The following is a 23,424-nucleotide window of genomic DNA, read 5'->3' as shown; positions in this document are numbered from 1 at the left end:
AAGTTGGGCTCAAAATAAGCCCTTCCTGGCCGGGCATGGTGGCTCACACCTGTAATCCCAGCACTTTGGGAGGACATAGTGTCTCACACCTGTAATCCCAGCACTTTGGAAGGCCGAGGTGGGGTGGATCACCTGAGGTCAGGAGTTTAAGACCAGCCTGGCCAACATGACAAAACCCCATCTCTACCAAAAAATACAAAAATTAGCCAGGTGTGGTGGGTGCCTGTAATCCCAGCCACTCATGAGGCTGAAGCAGGAGAATCGCTTGAACCCGGGAGACGGAGGTTACAGTGAGCTGAGATCATGCCACTGCGCTCCAGCCTGGGTGACAGAGTGAGACTCCATCTCAAAAAAAATAAAATTTAAATTTAAATTTAAATTAAAAAAAAAAAAAAAAAAAAAAAAGCCCTTCCTAGCAGAGAAGATGGTAGCAGCATTTACTGGAGAAAATTGGACAATCTACTCCTTCCTTTCTGAAAGCAGCTTTTTAGAGGGTGGACAGTTGTTGCTGCACAGAGGTTGCTCATCCTTATTACTGCTGCTGTGTACCTTTCTCTGTGTTCTGGAACTCTTCACTCAACAGTCTTTACCAGAGGCCCTATTCTTGGGGCTGGGGATGCCATGAACAAGACAGGCAAAGTCCTGCCCTCGGTAAGCAGACACTGTAGCTGGGGAGACAGTGCACAAGTGAATAGTGGATATGATCCAAAAGAAAAGACAGTGGGATAGGAAGGAGACAGCAGTGGTGATTCTAGAGAGATGCTCAGGAAAGCCCTTCTGGGGAGATTTCATATTTGAGCTGAGATCTGAAATAAGTGAGCCATGTGGGAAGGTCTAGGGGCAGAGAGAACAGCAAGTGTGGAGCCCTGAAGGGGACTGAGCCTAGTGCTTGTGAGGGACAAGAGGACTGCCAGGGTAGCCAGGGGGAGTACAGGAGGTGGGTGGGCAGGCGAGCAAGAAAGGCCATCGAAATAATAGGGTGTTCTCCACAGCAAAGCAAATGTTATAAGACAGTCTCTGGAAAAAATGCTGATGGTCAAAAATTTGGACAATCGGTAATAAAATTAATGACAAATGTCACACTGTAACTGAACTGCAATGAAATTTACCTCTAAATGCATCTGGGATTTAGCTTCCCCAAACCAAGGCATATTCTGGAAAATGTTATTAATTCACTCAAGTATGTTTTCAGCACATAGAATATGCTTAGCACCTACTAGTGGATGAAGATACAGTGTGGAGTTCGTAGCATAGCAAGAAAGAAGCACAACAAAGTTCAAATAAATCTGGATTTGTGGATCATGGTGAGTGTCATGGAGAAAGACATCAGGGGGATGGGAGCGAAGAGAACAGGAGAGGTTGGGAGGAACGTGCTTGAACAGGTTGCCAGCCTCCTGTCTGGGGAAGTTGCATCTGAGCTAAGACCTGAGTGAGCATGAGAGGACCGGTGGGAAGACAAGCTTCTAGAGAGTGGGAACATGTGTCGAGGCCTGCGCTGAGCAAGCGTGGCTGGCGAGGAGTGAATGAGGAGAGAGAAGCCGTAGGAGAGGAGGGAGCCAGGTTTCTCAGCCTCAGCACTGCTGATATTTTGGGCTTGACAATTCTTTGTTGAGGGCTGTCCTGTGCATTGTAGGATGTTAAGCAGCATCCCTGGTCTGTACCGCTAGATGCCAGTAACACTTTCCTCTGCTCCACCCCAGGCTGAAACTACTAAAAAAAGGCCCCAAACATTGCCAAATGTCCCCTGGGGGGCAAGAGAAGCACTGGGCTAGAGGCTCAGGCAAGGCCAGGTCAAGCGGAGCTTTGAAGGCCACGATAAGGCATTTTATTCAGAGTCCGATAGTGTTATAGAGGAATGTTATGCTCCCCAAAATTCATCTGTTGAAGGCCTAACCACCACTGTGATGGTATTAGGAGGTGGGCCTTTGGGACGTGATTAGGTCTTGAGGGTAGAGCCTTCATGAATGGGAATTAGTGGCCTTAAAGGAAAACACAGGAGAGAGTTTTCTTCCTGTCTTCCTGCTTTCTGCCATGTGAGGATACAGTCAGATAGACATCTGTAAACCAGGAAGCTGGCCCTCACCAAGTTCCAGACCTGCCAGCGCCTCCATCTTGGACTTCCCAACCTGCGAAGCTGTGAGAAACAGGTGTTTGTTGTTTAAGCCACCAAGTCTATGACAATTTGTTAGAGCAGCCTGACGTGACTAAGACAAATGGAAAGTCATGGAAAATTCCAAGTAAGCGAAATACGTGATCCCGAATACACCATAGGTAATTGAACCATGTATTATTATCTTTGAAAGTTCTCTTTCAAGAGTATTGAACCATCATAGTCACTACAATTTTGACTAGAACCTGCCAGTTCCAGTTTACCCTCAGCTTGTATCTGCCTGCATCCAAATCTTGCGTTAGGTTCTCTCCCTGGAGTAACTTCTGCTGGTTCAGACACGACCACCACCACTGACGCTGTTTTAAGCAGGCAACTGGGGAAGAGTATGGACTGAAACACACTTTGCCTATCTGAAACACGGGGATCTTATCCATCTCAAAGAGCTGTTGCAAGCATAAATGAAAAAAGTGCCTGGCACAGCCTCTGGACATACTGACACTCTATAAGTCTTAGAAGGAAGTAGAACAAAATACTGTGGCAGACACAGAGGTGTGCCCCTCAGATCTCCTTTCAAGAAAAAATTTTGCTGCTCAACTGCCAAGAATGCAGTGAGCTGACAGCCTCCGCTGTTACTACCTCCAGAATCTGCCACTTTTTAGCTAAGGTCATGTTCTTCCTGGAGGGGCACCAGGGCCTGGATATTTCTGCAAAGTGCAGGACTCCTCTAACAGGCAATATTGCTCCAGAGCTCTCTGTTGGGGGGGTGGAGACTCAGATCTGTAACGTTGTCTGAGCTTTTCCACCCAATACCGCTTCTCCAGTCTCTTTCATTTTTCATAGGCATTACTTCCCACTAAGCCTCTTGCACTAACTCTGTCTCAGATCTGCTTCCCAGAGGACCCAGCTGATGCATCTCTCTATTTACTTTGCCCCCTGCCTACAACTTTCTTCTTTTTCTGTGCTTCCAGATTGCAGAGTTTTCAGGAAACTCTTACAAGCTTCCTCCTCTGCGTTTCCACAAAATTTTGTTTATACCTTTATTATAGAGGAGGAAAAGGGAACAGTACTTATTGAACACCTGTTGTAGGCCAAGAGCTGTACTGAGGAAATTTTATGTTTGTGTATCCACATTCACTCCGAGTTTTCATACTAGCCTGGTAGGTAGAGCTTAGCATTCTTATATTGTAGATAAAAACTCAGAGTTGCAGTGGTCAGTATTCCAGAATAATATTTCATTTCAGTCTGATAAAGGACCCTGCTATTTATTTTCATTATACTACTAAGCATTTAATGTACTTGATTGTACTTTATCTGATTGCATGTCTACTTTGGGGGAGTGGAAATGCTTTATTTGTTTTTATAAACAATGACAGAACCCGGTTCTATGTTAATATACATGTAGTAAATGCTTACTGAATGAGTGAATGAATTATGGCTAGATTGGACTTGGACTTACTCTTGTTCTATGTGAAAAGGTGCATTTTGAATAATTGCCAAAATGCATGATAATGAGACTACCACAGGCCTGGATATAGCAGAGCTGCCCAGTTGCTGTTAAATGCTGGGATTAGATAAAATGAAAACCACTGGATTCTATGGAGGCACTAATGGGATTTGCAGCTAGGATGTTTCAGATTTTAAAAACCTGTCGCTTATGATGAGGAAAACAAGGCCAGGTCGGCTGGGCCTGAGGCCAAATGGAGAAGGAGGTCAGGTTTAAGGATGAAAATGGCAGACCTAGTTGATTTGCAGAAAGCAAGGGATCCTTACAGCTTCTCGGGGAGAGAAACGTAAATGTTAGATGTAAGTCTAGGGAAGGACCTTCTGAGTCTGCTGCAACAGATGGAGGTCGGGGGAGGTTGCAGGGTGGGGCCATGGTAACTGCAGGAGCTGGATCATGGTGGGCACAGGATGCAGGTGTTAAGTCTGCTGCAGGAAATTCTTGTTTTTTGGTTTTTGTTTTTTTCTGAATGAACAAATAGCTCAGCATATTATCGTTATTTTTGGCTCCTAAGTTTGAGACATCTGAAAAATCAATTGCTGACGCTACACTCCCACTGCAGTGCTTCACGGCTTGCCCCCCATTTTGTTGACCTGAAAATTTAGAGAGTTGCAATAGAATAGATAATATCTGAGATTATTTCCAAGGAGCAAATGTCATGATTCTCAGCCCCCTAGAGGGCTGGCGGGAAATGAAGGAACAGCCATAACGGGGCAGGATCAGGGGAGTTCAGACATACATGACTGACTTGATCCAGACGAATAGCCACCACCTTCCCCCAGACTTGTGAAAATTTGCAACACAGATCCAGATAAACAGTGCCATCTAGTGGCAACTCTCTTGAACTCATCCATCCATTTATCCACCAGCCATCCATTTAATATTTGTAACATTTCTACTATGTGCCCGCTACTATTTAACAGTAACAAGAAAGATTCTGAAGGCTCCTCCCTAGTGAAACATTCTAACCAGGGACAGACAAGTCCCAAGTCCCATAGTGGTAGTGTAGACCTCATTAATTGACAGTTGAGATGTTTCCAACTTGGAGGCCAAAATTAAATATAATACACTAAGTTACTTGTTCCTTTTTTTAAGTGAAAATTATCTTGTAATGTAGAGAAGATGAATCCAGGAGTTCCAAAATTAGCCTGGGCAACATAGTGAGACTCCATTTCAAAGAAAGAGAAAAAAAGTAAACAGGAGGTTTTTAAACTCTTATTATCATAGCCTGACTTCATTTTTGATGTTTGCTGACAGTTTTCAAGCCCCCCGCCCCCCAACTTCCTTGTCCTTTCCCCACCTCTGGGTGAGGTGGTAAGAAATCCTGAGTGCTTCCTCCTTTGGCACTGAAAGTGAGTTAAAATCATGCAAGCCTTGGCCAAGTAAGAACCCTACCCTCTAATCACAGTAAAAGCACAGTCAGTCTCCTGTCCCTGCTCTCTCAAGCCACGCTTGGACCTGCTTAGGAGCCACTCTGTTCTCCCCAGAAAGCCTCCATCCATCATGTGATTAATAAAATTAATAACCCTTTTTTCTTTTTTTTTTGAGACAGAGTCTCACTCTGTCGCCCAGGCTGGAGTGCAATGGCGCGATCTTGGCTCACTGCAACTTCTGCCTCCTGGGTTCAAGCAATTGTCCTGCCTCAGCCTCCCAAGTAGCTGGGATTACAGGTGCACACCACCATCTCAGCCAATTTTTTATATTTTTAGTAGAGATGGGGTTTCACTATGTTGGCCAGGCTAGTCTCCAACTCCTGACCTCAGGTGATCCACCGGTCTTGGCCTCCCAAAGTGCTGGGATTACAGGCGTGAGCCATCATGCCCAGCCCATAATTCCTATTCTTATATATGATAATGGAGGTAGTCCTGTCTGTTCGTATGTCATTTCCAAGTTCTTTGTCTCACCCATCATAAGGGCCATGGCCAAAACTCCTATAACAAAAGACAGATTAGTAAGAGAAAAGCATAACAAATATATTTAATCAAAGAATTTTGTGATGACACAGGAGCCTTCAGAAATGAAGACCCAAAGACCCAGAAAAAAATGTTCTATTTTTATTCTTAGGTTTGATAAAGAATGGACAGCCATGTAGAAATGTGATTGGATGAAAGTCAGAGACTAGGGAGGGAAACCCAGCAAGGCCTGTCCGTTCAGATTCTTCTTGGCCTCTCTGTGTAGCATTCTTTCCTCCCTGGCATGAGGCAGGACCCCTCCGGAATGAAGGTCTTCCAGGGAGAAAGGAGAGAGTAACCTTTCTAGATGTTACAGCTTGCTTTGCAGGCAGAGGGATTCTAATTTGTATGACCCAAAGTGGGGAAGAGGAATTGTGGTTTCTATGACTCACTTCAGGGAAGAAAGGTGGATGGGAAACAGGCAGGTGGGAGAAGGTCAGAGAAAGACTTTGCTTCTTTGTTTTGGGGGTTTTTTGTTTGTTTTTGAGACAGGGTCTTGCTCTGTCTGCCAGGCTGGAGCTTAGTGGTGTGATGTGGGCTTACTGCAGCCTAAATCTCCCAGACTCAAGTGATCCTTGTGTCTCAGCCTCCCAAGTAGCTGGGACTACAGGTAGGTGCCACCCCATTCAGCTATTTTTAAAATTTTCTGGAGAAATGTGGTCTCTCTATGTTGCTCAGTCTGGTCTTGAACTCCTAGGCTCAAGCGATCCTTCTGCCTTGGCCTCCGAAAGTGCTGGGATTACAGGCGTGAGCCACTGCCTGAGACTTTGCTTCTTAAACTGCCTCTGAGGCTTTCTAATCTCCTTTAGTTCAAAGTACTCAGAATACAAAAATTAGCCGGGCGTGGTGGTGGGCACCTGTAACGCCAGCTACTCGGGAGGCCAAGGCAGGAGAATCACTTGAACCTGGGAGGTGGAGGTTGCAGTGAGCCGAGATCACACCACTGCACTTCAGCCTGGGTGACAGAGTGAGACTCCATCTCAAAAAAACAAACAAGCAAAAAAAAAAAAAAAAAAAAAAAAAAAAAAATCAAAGTACTCAGCAGGCCAAAATGCCGTATTTGGGGTATTGTTTCCTGAGCCCCAAGAGATGCATTCTCAAGAACACTAGAAGGTGAAAGAGAACTCTCATTCCTCATCTCTCCCCATGCCAGAATTTTCTCAGATCATCTTCCCCTCACTCCACTCTCCAAGATACCAGAACAAAATAGGTTGCCAAAATACAAAATGTCTTTAATTCTATTTTACTAAAAATACAACCAACAAATATCATATTAAACAATTTGAATAAGTCAAAATGCAGTGACAAATATTTTAAATGCATATGTTCAGAAAAAAATACCTTGTGTGGCTTTTTCTTCTTTAATTTACTTTTCTCTATTTCCACATAGAGAAAGTGTCAACCCGTCCCCTTGGAATAGATTTTTTACTATAAAAACTGGCCATCTTAGCTTCCATTCTGTTTTGTTTTTCTTATAGTCTGGGCCCTAGGTTTTTCAAGCCGAATAATAGTAAAGGAAAATGCAGAACTGAATAGAAATCCTAACAGCTGTGCCAGCTTCATTGGCATCTTTCTGGCTATTTAGCTCCATATTCCTGGAGTTCAGAACAACCAAAGTTTTGCTATTTAAAAGTCCATTGACCCTCTTAGGAAGATTTGGTCCCATTGGCACTTTTCTTTGAGACAGAGTCTGGCTCTGTCACCCAGGCTGGAGTAGTGATACAATCTCAGCTCATTGCAACCTCTACCTCCTGGGTTTAAGTGATTCTCCTGCCTCAGCCTCCTGAGTAGCTGGGATTATAGGCCTGCACCACCATGCCTGGCTAATTTTTGTATTTTTAGTAGAGATGGGATTTCACCATGTTGGCCAGGCTGGTCTGGAACTCCTGACCTCAAATGATCCGCCTGCCTCGGCCCTGGGATTACAGGAGTGAGCCACCATATCCAGTCCCTTACTGGCACATTTTAATGTTTTAATGTTTATCCATAAAATGAAAGCTTGCTTTAAAATCAGGTTTCTGCCATTAGTCAACGATTTCAAGATCAAAATTTAAATAGCTTATTTAAATAGAAAACATATGAAAGTAGATATATCTGTTTACTATTCTTTGCATGTTGGGTTTACTATCCTGTAACTTTGGTGTTTTACTAATTAAGGCTCTCTGAGTTGCAAAAAATGACCTGTGCCAGCTTCAGCAAACCCCAAAGCACAAATTAATCAGAATGATGTAGGTTTCCCTTGGAGTAAGCAGGAAGCAGAAACAGGAGGCTGCATCAAATAGCCTCAGGCCCTGTAACCCCCTATTTACATCTGTAGTTCAAAATTCCAGGCTCTTTTAAAAAAATGATCTGATAGGCCAGGATCAGGATTCATCCATAGACCAATCACCCATAGCCTCTGGGCAGTCTGCTAGGAATGTCCCAGCTGTTGGCAGTTCCTGGAAAGGGAGGAATGATTCTGAGCAGGGTGTGCAACCCAAGATGCACCTGCCGCATGCACTTCGACTCATTTTCATGACATTCCTCCTCACGGTACAGATGAATGATGTTGCTCAAGTCCAACACCTACTTTTCTGCAAATGTAATCCTCAGGCTTAACTCAGTTAATGGAACTAAATGCCTATAATATGTGCAAGAAGGTACATATAAACAAATATAAAAAGGCAGAAAAAGGTATCCCCATTTCATGCTATAACTTCCAAAGAGTTTTGTGGTTTACATGTAGTTTTATACTGACTTCTCAGTAAAAAAAAAAAAAAAAAAAAAAAAGATCTATTTTCCTGACATGAGAGACTATGCCAGCACTTTATACCCAGAATCTTTGATTATCATAATAACTCTGTGTAGTACACTGAATAGTATCCCAGAAAAAGTCACATCTACTTGGAATCGCAGGATATGACTGTGTTTGGAAATAGGGTTATTGCAGATGCGATTAAAGTAAGAATGGAGAGATCATACTGGAGGGGGGTGGGCCTCAACTCCAAGGAAATCGTCACTATAAGAGACAGAAGAACACACACAGACACAGAGAAGATGAGGCAGATTGGAACGAAGGGCCTACAAGCTAAGGAAGGCCAAGGACTGCCAGAAACCGCTACAGACCCAGAGAGGCCTGGAGTGATTTCTGTCTCAGAGCCTCTGGCAAGGAAGCAATGATGCTGATTCCTTGATTTTGGATTTCTGGCCTCCTGAACTGTGAGAGAATGCATTTCTATTATTTTAAACTACCCAATTTGTAGTAATTTGCTATGGCAGCCCTGGAAATCCAATACAATCCACAAGGTAGATATCCTTAAGTAATTTGCCCAAGTTAGGCAGCTACTATGTCAGTGACTACTAGTCATCTACCTATTACCACCCTTTCCTTTTTTCTTACCAACAGAGAAAAGTTTTATTTGGGTTGGCAATATGCCCACCCTAATTACTACTTTTTCCAGCCTACTCAAAGTCACTGAGAAAGAAGCAGAAGTCATTGGGAAGACTAAATAGAGGAAACTGAGTTTTTTTCTCCCAACCCAACACAGACATCATGACTGAGCTCCCATAGCCAGGAAAAAAACTTTAGAATGGAAATCATATTCTATTTTTTTTCATACAGGGTCTCACTGTCATCCAGGCTGGAGTGCAGTGGCATGATCACAGCTCACTGCAGCTTTGACCTCCTGAACTCAAGCAATCCCCCACCTGAGCCTTCCGAGTTCCGAGTATCTAGGACTGGAGGCTCGTGTCATCACTCCTGGTTAATTTTTTTTTTTTTTTTTTAAGATGGAGTTTCACTCTTGAGCAATGGCACGATCTTGGCTTACTGCAATCTCCGCCTCCCAGGTTCAAACGATTATCCTGCCTTAGCCTCCCAAGTAGCTAGGATTACAGGTGCCCTTCACCAAGCCCAGCTAATTTTTTGTATTTTCAATAGAGACAGGTTTTCACCATGTTGGCCACGCTGGTCTTGAACTCCTGACCTCAGGTGATCCACCCGCCTCGGCCTCCCAAAGTGCTGGGATTACAGGTGTGAGCCACTGTACCTGGTCTAATTTTTTTTTTTTTTTTTTTTTTTTAATTTTTGAGACGGAGTCTCGCTCTGTTGCCCAGGCTGGAGTGCAATGGTGTGATCTCGGCTACTACAACCTCCGCCTCTTGGGTTCAAGCTATTCTCCTGCCTCAGCCTCCTGAGTAGCTCGGACTACAGCCATGTGCCACCATGCCTGGCTAATTTTTGTATTTTTATCAGAGATGTAGTTTCACTATGTTGGCCAGGCTGGTCTCAAACTCCTGACCTTGTGATTCACCCTCCTCAGCCTCTCAAAGTGCTAGGATTACAGGCATGAGCCACTGCACACTGCCTTGCTAATTTTTTGTATTTTTAGTAGAGACAGGATTTTGCCATGTTGGCCAGGCTGGTCTTGAACTTCTGACCTCAGGTGATCCACCCACCTTGGCCTCCTGAAGTAGTGGGATTACAGGTGTGAGCCACCACACCCAGCCCCTGAAATTTGAATTTAAGACAATTTTTAACATGTCATGAAATGTTATTCTTTTGATTTTGTTTTCAGCCATTTAAAAATGTATCAACATTCTAGTCAAAACAAAACAAAACAAAACAAACAAAAAAACAGGCAGTAGACTGGATTTGACCTGCAGGCTGTACTCTGCTAACCCCTGTTTTAGACAGATGTACATTTATTCTATTTTTTTCTTAACTTGGTACATTTTTTTAAATGCATACTAATGATGAACTTCTTAAAGTCACAGTGCTGGTTATCTTGACCCACCAAAAAAAAGTGGTTGCAAATCATAGTTCCAAAATGTATTTGAGGCAGAAGATTGTTCAGAATAAAAATCACTGAAAAGATATATTTTTAGACAGAACTCCTTTACAATTACTTCTTGATACACAATGGAATTTAACTCTGCACTTATATTCTAATTCTACTTTGACAACGGAACTATTTGAAAAATTTTGGCATATATTTCTCTAGTTTTGGTTTTATATTTTCTCTATAACTTAAACAATCTAATTATCATTCTTTTTCACGAAGGCACTCAATAAATGCTTTTTGAATGAATGATCCAGTCTGTTAAAACTGAAACATTTGCATTCACCCTGCCTTAGGCAAAATTGTAATGAAAGTTATCTTGAACAGGCACAGCCCGTCTTTTTCTCTCTACATGGTATGTCTTCTGTTAATATTGTTTTTAAACCAACCTTTTCCCTTTCCTTCTCTTGCTGAGATCTCAATACCCTTGTGAACCCTTCCACTTTTTATTAAAACCTGTGCTCAGGGTGAATAAGAGCGTTACTCTTGCTATATTGTAAATAACTTCTAGCAGCAAACTGTTTTACTACTCTGTTGGGCTCATTTGCGTTTTAACAGAATGAATGAAGCTTTGTATCTGGCATCTTAATACTCAGGGAACCAACAGGTGGGGAAAGCATTTTTTCCAGGAACCTCAGGTAAACTTCTGCTTCAGAAATCATGTCCCACAGGAAGTCACCTCCTTCGCCTATGAGGAAAGACGACCACGCTGTCACTGGGCGGAATGGTCACAGCTGGCCTGTGGTGGAATCATGCATTGTAACAGGCAAAGGTTCCAATCAAGCCTGTCCTCGCCCTAGATCTGGGGCTGATAGTATTCTAAGAGAAGAGCCATAAAATAAGAACAGGAATCATCTGCATTTTGGAAACACCAACACAGAGACCTATTTTGGAAAAAAACAGTGTCTGAAACGGAAAGCTTAGGGGAGACACTTCAAAGAACTCCCTGCTGAAATTTTAAAGCCCCACCACATAAAGAAAAAGGCTTGAAGTGTTTGACTAGCACCTGACAATTTATGTAGAATATCAACTTTCATATCACTAATATTTATATTGCCTAACTTTTATAAGGAACATAAAATATACACATGACTATTCAACCTGCCAAAAAACGATAGCTCGGGACACTGTCATTGGCCTTGGATCATTGCTTGCATTGAGCAACATAATAATTCAGAGCACAGACAGAGTCTCAGACTCACGGGGAATATAAAATTCTTATCCAAGGACAATGTAACCCGCTTGCAAATATAACAGCGCACGTGCAATTTGTGGTGTCTCTCTTTCCGCTTTTGTTCATTTGCTCTCCACTAGGGGATGTGATCTCTGAAACTGCTCTTTATGCAGATGGTTTGCAGAGGACTGAGTGAGAGCGGGAGCTGAAAGAGAAACAAGACCTTCGAGTTCTCACATTACATTATACTTTCCAACCGTTTGAAGTTAGTGTAACCCTTCGCTAAGTACTTGGCAAACTTTAAACTATACATCTGTGAAGCTGGGTTATTTTTTTTTTTCTTCACATTACCTTTCACCTACTTTAAAATAAACCACTCATTGTTCAAGAGGGAAAAATCAAATTCGTTTTTCCAAAGCAATCTATAATGGAGTAAAACATTGTTAGAAGGTTTGCAATTAACTAATTTACTGTGTAATAAATCTCAGAGGGAATGTAAGTTAATGAGGAAATCATTTTTGACCTTCAATATTTAGGCTTCTTTTATTATTAACAAAACATAAACTTTTTTAAATTGGAAAAGTATATGAACCTGATTTTTTAAATGTTTGCACCATGGAGAAACATAAAATTAAAGTGAAAAATGAATAGCTTGTTTTCTTGTATATCTGGGTTTGTTTGGGTATTAAAATAATGAAAGCAAACATACGGAAATAAGAAATTTGTTTGCAAATTTATTAGTTTAACTTTAGTTTAACTATATTTTCCCAAATTTTATCACTTAGAGATGACAAAAACCATTTTAAATCAGTTTAGAAAGTGTAAAGCGAAGGCCTACTGTGTTCCAGGCGTGATGTTAGATACCAGAGGTGATATGAGGATGGAATGACCTGGAATCCTTAACTCTATAATAGGACATTTGTATAAAATAAAATGGAAACTTCATATCTTGGCTGGTAAGGCCTTTAATGATCTTCTTTGCCTGGTTTCCACTGCTTTATCATACACACCTTGTCCTGCAGCCATACAAAATTATTTTTAATTCTCCAAACATGCCAGACCTTCCCAAGCCTTTATGCCTTTGCAAATACAGTTGTGTCTTGGTATCCGTCGGGGTTTCAGGACACTCCACAGATACCAAAATCCAAGGATGCTCAAATCCCTGATATAAAATGGTGTAATATTTGCATATAACTTACATACATCCTCCTGTACACTTTTGTTTGTTTGTTTGTTTGTTTCTGAGACAGGGTCTCACACTGTCATGCAGGCACGATCTCGGCTCACTGCAACCTCTGCTCCTGGGTTCAAGTGATTCTCGTGCCTCAGCCTTCCAAGTAGCTGTGACTACAGATGTGCATCACCATGACTGCTTGCCTCAGCCTCCCAAAGTGCTGAGATTACAGGTGTGAGCCACCATGCCTGGTCTCTCTTGTATACTTTAAACCATTTCTAGATTACTTATAATACATACTACAATTTAAATACTATATAAGTTGCTGCTATACTATTGTTTAAAAAATAATGAAAAGAAAGTCCAGGCACAGTGGCTTACACCAGTAAACCCAGCATTTTGGGAGGTTGAGGCGGGTGGATGACCTGAGGTCAGAAGTTCAAGACCAGCCTGGCCAACATGGTGAAACCCCGTCTCTACTAAAAATACAAAAATTAGGCTAGGCGCAGTGGCTCACGCTTGTAATCCCAGCACTTTGGGAGGCCGAGATGGGCGGATCATGAGGTCAGGAGATCGAGACCATCCTGGCTAACACGGTGAAACCCCATCTCTACTAAAAAAAATACAAAAAAACTAGCCAGGCGAGGTGGCAGGCGCCTGTAGTCCCAGCTACTCGGGAGGCTGAGGCAGGAGAATGGCGTGAACCCGGGAGGCAGAGGTTGCAGTGAGCAGGGATCATACCACTGCACTCCAGCCTGGGCAACAGAGCAAGACTCCACCTCAGAAAAAAAGAAAAAAAAAAATTAGCCAGGCGTGGTAACACATGCCTATAATCCCAACTACTCAGGAGGCTGAGGCAAGAGAATTGCTTGAACCCAGGAGGCGAACTGTACTCCAGCCTGGGCAACAGAGCAAGGCTCTGTCAAAAAAAAAAAAGAAAAAAAAGGAAAGGAAGGGAAAGAAAGAAAGAAAGAAAGAAAGAAAGAAAGAAAGAAAGAAAGAAAGAAAGAAAGGAAGGAAGGAAGGAAGGAAGGAAGGAAGGAAGGAAGGAAGGAAGGAAGGAAGGAAGGGAAAGAAAAAGAAAGAAAGAAAGGAAGGAAGGAAGGAAGGAAGGAAAAAAGAAAGAGAGAGAGAGAGAAAAATGTCTGTACATGTTCAGTACAGATATGATTTTTTTTTCCAAATATTTTCCATATGCAGGCGGTTGAATCCACAGACGCAGAACCCATGGACGTGGAGAGCTGACTACTCATCTCTCTACTTACAAGGCCCTTTCCCTTGGAATACTCCATGAAGCTCTAGTCATCTTTTACATATCCACTCAAATCACCACCACCTCTTCTTTAATGACTGCCAGGTCCCTTAGGTAAGTAAAAATCCTTGGGTCTGCCACACTCAAGACACGCCTATGTAACATATTTCTCACAATGGTTTCTTTTTCTTTTTCTTTTTTCTTTTCTTTTTTTTTTTTTTTTAGACAGAGTCTCACTCTGTCACCCAGGCTGGAGTACAGTGGCGCAATCTTGGCTCCCTGCAACCTCCGCCTCCCAGGTTCAAGCGCTTCTCCTGCCTCAGCCTCCAGGGTAGCTGAGATTACAGGCACCCACCACCATGCCCTGCTAACTTTTTATATTTTTAGTAGACACAGGGTTTCGCCATGTTGGCCAGGCTGATCTTGAACTCTTGACCTCAAGTGATCTGTCTGCCTCAACCTCCCAAAGTGCCAGGATTACAGGTGTGAGCCACCTCGCCCAGCCATCACAGTGGTTTCTAATTAGTGATTTCTTTTTCTGTCTGTGGTGAGCTCCTTGAGAGTAGGGGGTGGGAATTTGTCACCTTGATATTCTCATTGATTATCCATCGTACCTAGCACACGGTGGGCAATATTGAGAGTGCTGTGGAAGCAGCCAGGAATGAGTGACTTCCTCTTTCTGGCTGTAGGGAAAGACTTCCCAGAGAAGCTGACACGTGGCTTTGATCAGGAATTTCTCAGGAAATACCAAGTAAAGAAAATACAATGTGCCAAAGTATGTGCGTTGGTGTGGAAGCAAATGAGGCTCTAAAGTGGGTTGTGACTGGACTGAGAGGTCATTCCTGAGAAGTTCCAGAGTTTGGCAGCAGCATGATGGACACATTGGAAGGTGATGTGATTAGACATAGGGAGAACTGTTAGGAGGCTATTCTCATAGTCTACGTAAGAATAGATCATGGCCTATGTTAAGATCACAGCAATGGGAATGGAGAAAAACATTAAGATTAGAGAAGTATTTAGGGCATAGAATTGAGAATTGATTTGATGTAGGGTTCTGGGGTACGTTTTAAGCACTGAGTCATATGATGAGGCTTATACTTTAGAAAGATCACTGGCAGCGGCTGCGTGGAGGGCAGGTGGGATTAGAGGTGCAGGCAGAGGAGGAGGCCATGTAGAATACTACTCCCACCAGCTCAATTTCAGCCATGTTGTGTGCTAAATAGACTTTGGGGAACCAGCCAGTTGACTGGACTTTTACTTATTACATTGTTTCCATGGAAAAAGTGATTTGAGTCTTAAACTGATTTTCAACCACATTTTTGGAACATAGCCCATTTGTAGTTTGAAACTGGCTGTACTGAGGGATGTGGTATGGTGAGCCAGGGCTTAAAGCAATATGGGTGCCAGTGTCAGTTAACTTCACAATAAGGACAAACAAGTGATGTTGTGTATGTGAAGAAATTACCACTTTTCTGCATCAAATACAATTTGTACTTTTCCACTCCTATTAAGTGATTACTACCAAATTGCTAGTTAGTAGCAACAGAGATCAACTTTCACAACGTTTTCCTTGACTGCCAGTAAGTCCACAAGCTATCCATTTCTCGTAAATAATAAAAAGTATATGATGACAGGAAACATTCATACATGCAACATTCGTATTGTGAGAACAAACGGATGATGATATGGGAAATGAAAATCAGGTGGAAACAGGTAAAAGCAGAGGTAACCACTTGAAAGAAAAGTCTTCCATTGCCTTTAGGTTTAAAACAGGAAAAAATGTCATCAGTGCACAAAACAGTCTCAGGACAGGGAACTTTAATTATATACATTGTTTATAGTTTAAAACTTCAGTTTTCTCTGCAAGATCATATGGCAATTAATAGTTAGGGACTTTTACATACTGCAAAATACCCTGTCCCACCACAAGATACGTCCCCACAGAACCTGCTGGCCCCAAGGCTAATAACTAGGTTAAGTCACAATATAACCCAGATGGGGTCATGCTGGGTCTGATAAGGAAGGAAAGGAACTGGTACAAAGAGGCTGCAGGTCCCAGCCAGCAAGTACTGGCAGCAGCCAGGAGACTATGCGTGGAATTAGACTAAGGAGAGTGAAACATGAAAAGATAAGGGAAAGGATAGTGGATAAGGGAAAGTTAGAGTTTATCAACTCAGAGCAGAATATAGCATTTAACACCTGGAAAAGACCCGCAGAAGTGTCGCAGATAGGCTACTAGGATGACTTCTAGAAGCAGGGAAAAGTGAAGCCCACACTAAGTGAGGTGGACATGCTGGAAAGCAGAAGGTATTGAAAGGCTAAGAGAGGCCTGGCGCAGTGGCTCATACCTGTAATTCCAGCACTTTGGGAGGCAGAGGAAGGCAGATCACTGGAGGCTAGGAGTTTGAGACCAGCCTGGCCAAGATGGTGAAACCCCATCTCTACCAAAAATACAAAAATTAGCCAGGTATGGTGGTGCACACCTGTAGTTCCAGCTACTTGGGAGGCTGAGGCATGAGAATCACTTGAACCCAGGAGGCAGAGGCTGCAGTGAGCTGAGATTGCACCACTGCGCTTCAGCCTGGGTGACACAGCAAGACTCTGTCTCAAAAACAAACAAACAAACAAACAAACACCATCAGGGGACTATGTTCCATGGCAGGGCCATTTACCCAATAGATATATCAATTTCCAAAGCAACAGAGAAGGTGCTGATGAGAGTCGCGCCAGTATCACTGCCACGGTTTGAATGTGTCCCCTCCAGAATTCTAGTGTTGCCAATGTGATAGTGTTAAGCAGTGAGGCCTTTAAGAGGCAATGAGGCCATGAGGGCTCCTCCCTCGTGAATGGGATTAAGTCTTTTATGAAAGAGGCTTCACACAGCATTACCTTAGGTTGCTCTTCAGTTCTGCCATATGAGGTCACAGCGTTCTGCCCCTCTGGAGGATGCAGCCTCACCAGACACCAAATCTGTTGGCACCTTGATCTTGGACTTCCCAGCCTCCAGAACTGTGAGAAATAAATGTTTGTTTTTTTGTAAATTATCCAGTCTCAGGCATTTTTTTGTAGTAGCACAAATGGACCAAGACAATCACCAATAAGGTCAGTAGGGGCTTTTCTCTCTAGGCCAGGGCTGCTATCAGGAGGCATCATTACAGGATAGAGGTCATTAACAGCCACAGGGTTTTAGGACCCTAAAGCAGAGGCCAGGTGGAAGAGCTTAGCTATTAAAAGGTGGGTATATGCAATTACCATAATGAATGGCATGATCAGAGGGGCAGCCAGGGATGATTGACCTAAAGAGTTATGGAGATGGTTAATAGAACTCAGCCTCCACACAGGCAGCCAGCAAGGGGGAACTCAAGCTATACAATCCAAAGAAATCAAAGATGGATAAACAGGAGGCTGAGAGCAGTTAGTTCAATAAAAAGTCATAATGCTTCTCCAAGTTTCTGAACCTTTTTTTTTTTTTCTTCCTGAGATGGAGTCTCGCTCTGTTTCCCAGGCTGGAGTGCAGTGGTATGATCTCAATTCACTGCAACCTCCGCCTCCCAGCTTCAAGGGATTCTCCTGCCTCAGCTTCCTGAGTAGCTGGGATTACAGGTGCGTGCCACCACGCCTGGCTAATTTTTGTATTTTTAGGAGAGACGGGGTATCACCATGTTGGCCAGGCTGGTCTTGAACTCCTGACCTCAGGTTATCCACCCGCCTCAGCCTCCCAAAGTGCTGGGATTACAGGCGTCACCCACCATGCCCGGCCCCATTTCTGAACCTTGAGCCAGTTTTTCAACTTTGGAACCCACTAACTAAAAGAGAGGGTATGTCTCCAAGAGGAAGGACCCTGCAACACCATGGCAAGTTTATATGGTAAAGATTCTCCCAGCCCAAGAGACCAGTGGCCATGTGCTCAAATAGCTGCACACTGGAGAAGGGGCATTTCAAGAACCACTGGATGCCAATCTGATTTGAAATTGATACTCAGAGACTCAAAGCAATATCATGAGTCTCCTGTAGAGTGAAGCATATGACAATAAAATAATAAATGGAGTTTAACTTAATTCATAAATGGAATGGTTGTGCATTCCAGTGGACATTCCAATGTCAATTTCCCTACTCCCTAAATGTGTTACTAGAATAGACGTATTCAGCAGAAACCCACGCTGAATCCTTAGCCAGTGAGGTAAGAACTATCCACTAATGTGGTAGCCTAGGGGAAGTTCCTGAAACTACCCTTCCCTCCTCCCTAGCCAAGATACTAAACCAAAAATAGTATCTCATCCACAGAGAAATGGCATACATTCATAACACTCTTTATGGAAGATGGAAAGGAATGCTATGGAGAAGAATAAATCGGGGAAGGGTGACAGACAGTACTTGTAGGAAGAGAGTTGCCATTTAAAATATAGCAAACAGGGCTGGGCTTGGTGGCTCACACCTGTAATCCCAGAACTTTGGGAGGCCGAGGTGGGCAGATCATATGAGGTCAGGAGTTCAAGACCAGCCTGGCCAACATGGTGAAACCCCGTCTCTACTAAAAATACAAAAATTAGCCAGGTGTAGTGGCATGTGCCTGTAGTCCCAGCTACTCAGGAAGCTGAGGCAGGAGAATCGCTTGAACCTGGGAGGCAGAGGTTACAGTAAGCCAAGAGCATACCACTGCCCTCCAGCTTCAGCAACAGAGTGAGACTCCATGTCAAAAAAATAAAAAAATTAAAATAAATTTTAAAAAAATACAGCAGACAGGAGGGACTCACTGAGAAGATGACATTTGAGCAAATACTTGAATGTGAGGGCTGGACGTAAAATAAAGAACTTCAAGATCAACTCCAAGGTTTTTGGTTTCAGAATCTAGGAAAGATGGCATTATCATTACTGAGATGTAAAGAAGAGAAGACAAGGCTTTGTTGAGCAGCTAGATATACAAGTCTGTAGTTCAAGGGGGAGTTTTAGGCTGAAGATGAAAAAGGAGATATTAGCATATACTGGTAGGCAGGGTTTAAAGCCATGAGAGTGGGCGATATCAGGAAGAGATTAAGTGTACAAGAGACAAGAGGACTGAACGTTGAGCCTTGGCAATAGGGGAAATGAGGCAGTAACCAAGGGAGAAGAGGATCAACAAGGAATTTTATAATGCTAGAAATAAGATGTTTGCGATGGAAATGTTCCTGTAAAGAGAGGAAACTTGATCATGCAGAAAAGAAAGTGGAAACTGATAGAGTGACATCCTTAGGCATTTGAAGGGATGGGGTCTAGAATACAAGTGGAGGTGTTGATTTTAGGAGTGTAAACAGTGCGTGCCTAAAAGCACAAGGAAAAGCAGAGCATATGGGCAAAAAATACAGAAAGGTGGGTACTTGTGGTATCAGGAGGATATGAACATTCTCTTCTGATTGCTTCTATTCATTCAGTGAAATAGGAAGAAATGTTACCAGCCAAGAGGGCAAAGATGTTTAGGCTTTATACTCTGTGGGATAGAGAACCATTGAAGTATTTTGAGCAGGGCTATAACGTGATCAGATATGGGTCTAATGATCTAGGACTCAAGGTAGTGAAGGGCGTGAGATAGTTAGAGCCATTCAGACAGAGGATGATGAAGTGCCTTAATAATGTCAGTGGAATGGGAAGACGTAGTATGGAGGCTTTTAGGAGATTAAATTAACAGATATGGTCAGGTTTCCCAAAATAGCCCCCCACTCTTCATCTCCTTATCTTTATTTATTTTCTGTATAGCACTTACCAATATCTGACAATAAAATCTACACTTGTTTGTAGGTTGACTGTGTCCCTCACTAGAATGAGAGAGAATGTGAGCTGTGTTAGGGTGAAGACTTTGTCTGGTTCACCCTTCTGTCCTTCCACATACAGAAACAGTGATTGGCACTTACTGGAGCCTTAATAAATACATATAGAAACAATGATTGGATGGAAGGGACAAGGTAGAGGTAAGAGTCAAGGATAACTTCAGAGTTCTGGCTGGGGTCATTGGGAAAATGTTGGTTTGAAAACACCCAAGTAGCTGGGATTACAGGCACTGGCCACCATACCAGGCCTAACTATGCTAGTTTCATCATTACTGTGAAAGATACGTCTGTGAGTCACTGATAAAGGAAAAGAGGAAATATATCTAGACAAAAAAGATAAATGAAAGAAAAAAATTTGCTGGCGGCCAGGCGCGGTGGATCACGCCTGTAATCCCAGCACTTTGGGAGGCCAAGGAGGGCAGATCACCTGAGGTCAGGAGTTTGAGACCAGCCTGGCCAACATGGCGAAACCGCGTCTCTACTAAAATACAAAAGTTAGCCAGGCGTGGTGGCAGGTGCCTGTAATCCCAGCTACTCAGGAGCTGAAGGAGGAGAATCGTTTGAACTCAGGAGGTGGAGCCAAGATCGCACCATTGCACTACAGCCTGGGTGACAAGAGCGAAACTCCATCTCAAAAGAAGAAGAAAAAAAATGCTAATTAATAAGCAAAATATATTTTTAAAATTAGAACCATGAGAGGTATTAAAAAATGGCTTTCTTTGGCAACAGAGTTTAGAATATACTGGTATTCAACACCGAATGTTAGACCTCTTAAATCCCTTTTGAAACAAGATTGAAGATTAATAAATGCAGGAAATAGTGATATCCCAAAAAGCCATTTAAAATGGACACTAAAGGGAAACCAAAATTTCATAGAAAAAAGTTTGGATTTCATTTTGAAAAACAATGAAATTATAAAACAAGAATATATTTATAATTCTAATAAATCAAGTATTTACTGTTTTATTGACATCACTTTTCAGGTATTTTTCACTATGTTTGACTTATCATTTTTATAAAAATGTAAATAGGCTTCGCCAATTTTTTTCAAAATGTCTCTATTAATCCTTTGCTAATCTAATAATTCTCTTTGGAAGCACTTACCTTGTCATCATTCTTGTTGATTTTTTTTTCTTCAGCTTTTAGGTAATTTCCCTAGCAAGATTCCTGTTTGTGCAAAGAACTTGCTATCTCCATTATTACTTTCATCAGCTTAATGTAATCCTGTATATTTGACAAGATTTGCAATTTCATTTAGAAATCAATTTGCAATGACCAAGAGACTGCTTGCCAGGCAAAGATGTAGACCCAGAGGAGTGTTTGAGGATAATTCTTTATAGTTTCATGCTATGCCTTTAAATGTAGGGATTTGATAGTAACTACTCTGATGACCAGGAGCCTCCCAGAGCTGGAAAGAAACTTCCAGCATTTTATCAAACTCTCGTTTTATAACTAAGCCTCAAAGAATGGAAAGAGCAATTCCAGATCACTGAACAAATTAGGAGCAACTCAGGGCAAAATTTGAGACCTACATTCTGCCTTATATAACCACACAAAAAAAAGGACTTGGTGCTGACAAGACTCACTCTTTCAGAACTTGCCCACCTGGAGGAACTCTGAGGAGGAGCCAATTAACTCATCCCCACATCAGCTCAGTCACCCATCCCATGCAATGATAGGGCTAGACAGAGAGAACCTGAAGCCTGCACTGAGCACATCTGAGATTAAATCACTGTTCACTGGGTTTAAATAGGGATGACAGCACGGTTATTCGCTAATCCTGCAAACTGCTGTTTCAAAAGCAATGCTCAGGGGTGAATCATTAAAATAAAAACATAACCAGCTCACATATCACCTAACAGGAAATGATGGGAGAGGAACAACCCAACTAACTTGTTTAGGCTTTTAATCCCCCAAATCAGCCTGCAAGCCTGAGCCTGAAGCCTCAGCCCTGCCCAGCTCCACCTGATTAAGCTCTGTCTCCAGAACATCTTCAAGGAGGAGCTGGTCTTAATGCAAGTCTGATAACACTTTTCACTGCCTCCTGGCTTCTTGATCCCAGAAGCTAGGCACGTGGAGGCGAGTGAGAAAGCAAGTTTACAAAGCGGCAGTTGATTAATGTAGGTATAAATGTTTTATTTTTCCAACTGAATAATAAAATTTGGTTTGAAATCAAGCCTGGTTTACAGGAGGGATATTAAAACCCAACTCAATTCCAGTTATAAAGAACTAACCGATCCTTCTAGTCATTTTTGAGAATTCAGAATTACATGGCCTGACCTGAAAAATTCCAAATACTTTAGACTCTAGGGGAATTCTTTGTGTGACCCTCAAATGAAGCTGCTAATAATGAGCTTAGGAGCTAAACTGTGCCTTGCATTGATGTGATCTCTACCCAGAGGAATCTTTCTAAAATCCAAATCACATCATATTCTCTTGCTTAAGATATTCAATGTTTCCTCTCTGCTTCAAGATAAAAATCTATAGCCACTAGAATTTATAATTTAGGAATTCTTTCATGATCTGGCCCCATGATCCAGCTTCACCTTTCCAGAGGGTCTGTACTACTTCCAGCTTCTCCCTGTCCTTGCTCTCATCCTACCTCTCTAACTAGCTGCAACGTGCTCTTCCTCCACAGCCCCCTCTACCTGTCCAACACCCAGCAATTCCACCCTCACAGCACTTCCCACTGCCCGTTTACCTGTTGATCTTCTCCACTAGACAATAAGCTTCTTGGGGGTTATTTTGCCATTAAATCCCCGGCGTCTGGAAACAGGTAGACCCCCGGTAGCTATTTGCTGAATCAGACTGAATTTGGAAAGAAAAAGGGAAGAAACGAGCACTAATGAATACCTGTCAGAGCTTGGCACATAAACAATATAGATACATCATTCTTTTAATCCTCAAACAACTGTGAAATGTAACGATCATCAACCCCGTTTTGTGAATAAGGAAACTGAATCTCGAGAGTCCAGTCACTTGAGCAAGGTATATACAGGAGGTAGTACAAAATTGTCGCTAAGTCGGGCAATGCCTTCTGCAGCAGCCGAGCGGCGCTGCCTCCTGACTATGGAGATGCCTGGGGCTGCCAGAGCTCGCTGAGCAGAGATCCAAGCTCCGGGCCCAAGTACAGGCAGGTGTTCGTGCCGAGGCCCCACCCACCCTGGCTGGAGCCCCGCCCCACCCGCATGCCCCGCCTACTCCGAGCGCTGCCCCAGTGGAGAAAGCAGCGGGGCCGCCGGGCGTGCAGGATTGACAGGGCATGTCCTGGCATTCCGGAAATGCCGTGGAAAACAGCGAAACTTCAGCTCCAGGTGGCCTAGAGGCGTAGCAAACGAGAATGTGGAGGAGGTGTTCACTGCAGAGGGGTCGTCCCAAATCTGGGACCCAGGGTTCCCCGCAGCCCCGCAGAAGCCAGTCAGGCCGTGGTGCTGGAAGCTTCTCAGACTTGCCTCTCATTAAAGTCCTAGGGTGGTTATAAACTCCAACTGTCACGGCAGGTTGTGTTTTTGGAGACTCTTCCAGCTCCGCCAGGCTGTAAACAACGACTTTGCCTTAGAAGTTGCAGTTGAATAGGAAGAGCTTGGAAGAGCCCTTTGAGTTGTATTGCCAAGTCGGAGCTTTTGAAGCTTCTCCGAAG

The 23,424-nt window shown here is 43.0% G+C and overlaps 1 long non-coding RNA gene across 3 annotated transcripts in view; it reads right to left on the bottom strand.

Annotated features, from left to right (window-relative positions):
• LOC123568703 (uncharacterized) overlaps positions 1-22,896 on the bottom strand; it is a 43,596-nt gene extending 20,700 nt beyond the window's left edge. For all 3 annotated transcript variants that reach the window (XR_006692173.2, XR_012423657.1, XR_012423656.1), the window contains exons 1-2: positions 22,486-22,896; positions 16,873-16,992 (exon numbers count right to left, since the gene is read on the bottom strand). This is a non-coding gene — a long non-coding RNA (uncharacterized lncRNA). The remainder of the gene's footprint in view (positions 1-16,872; positions 16,993-22,485) is intronic.
• Positions 22,897-23,424: the final 528 nt, after the last annotated feature.

This window comes from Macaca fascicularis, chromosome 14 (genome assembly GCF_037993035.2).
Source record: "Macaca fascicularis isolate 582-1 chromosome 14, T2T-MFA8v1.1".
NCBI classification, from domain to species: Eukaryota; Metazoa; Chordata; class Mammalia; order Primates; family Cercopithecidae; genus Macaca; species Macaca fascicularis.
This window is presented reverse-complemented; position numbering and strand designations above follow the sequence as displayed.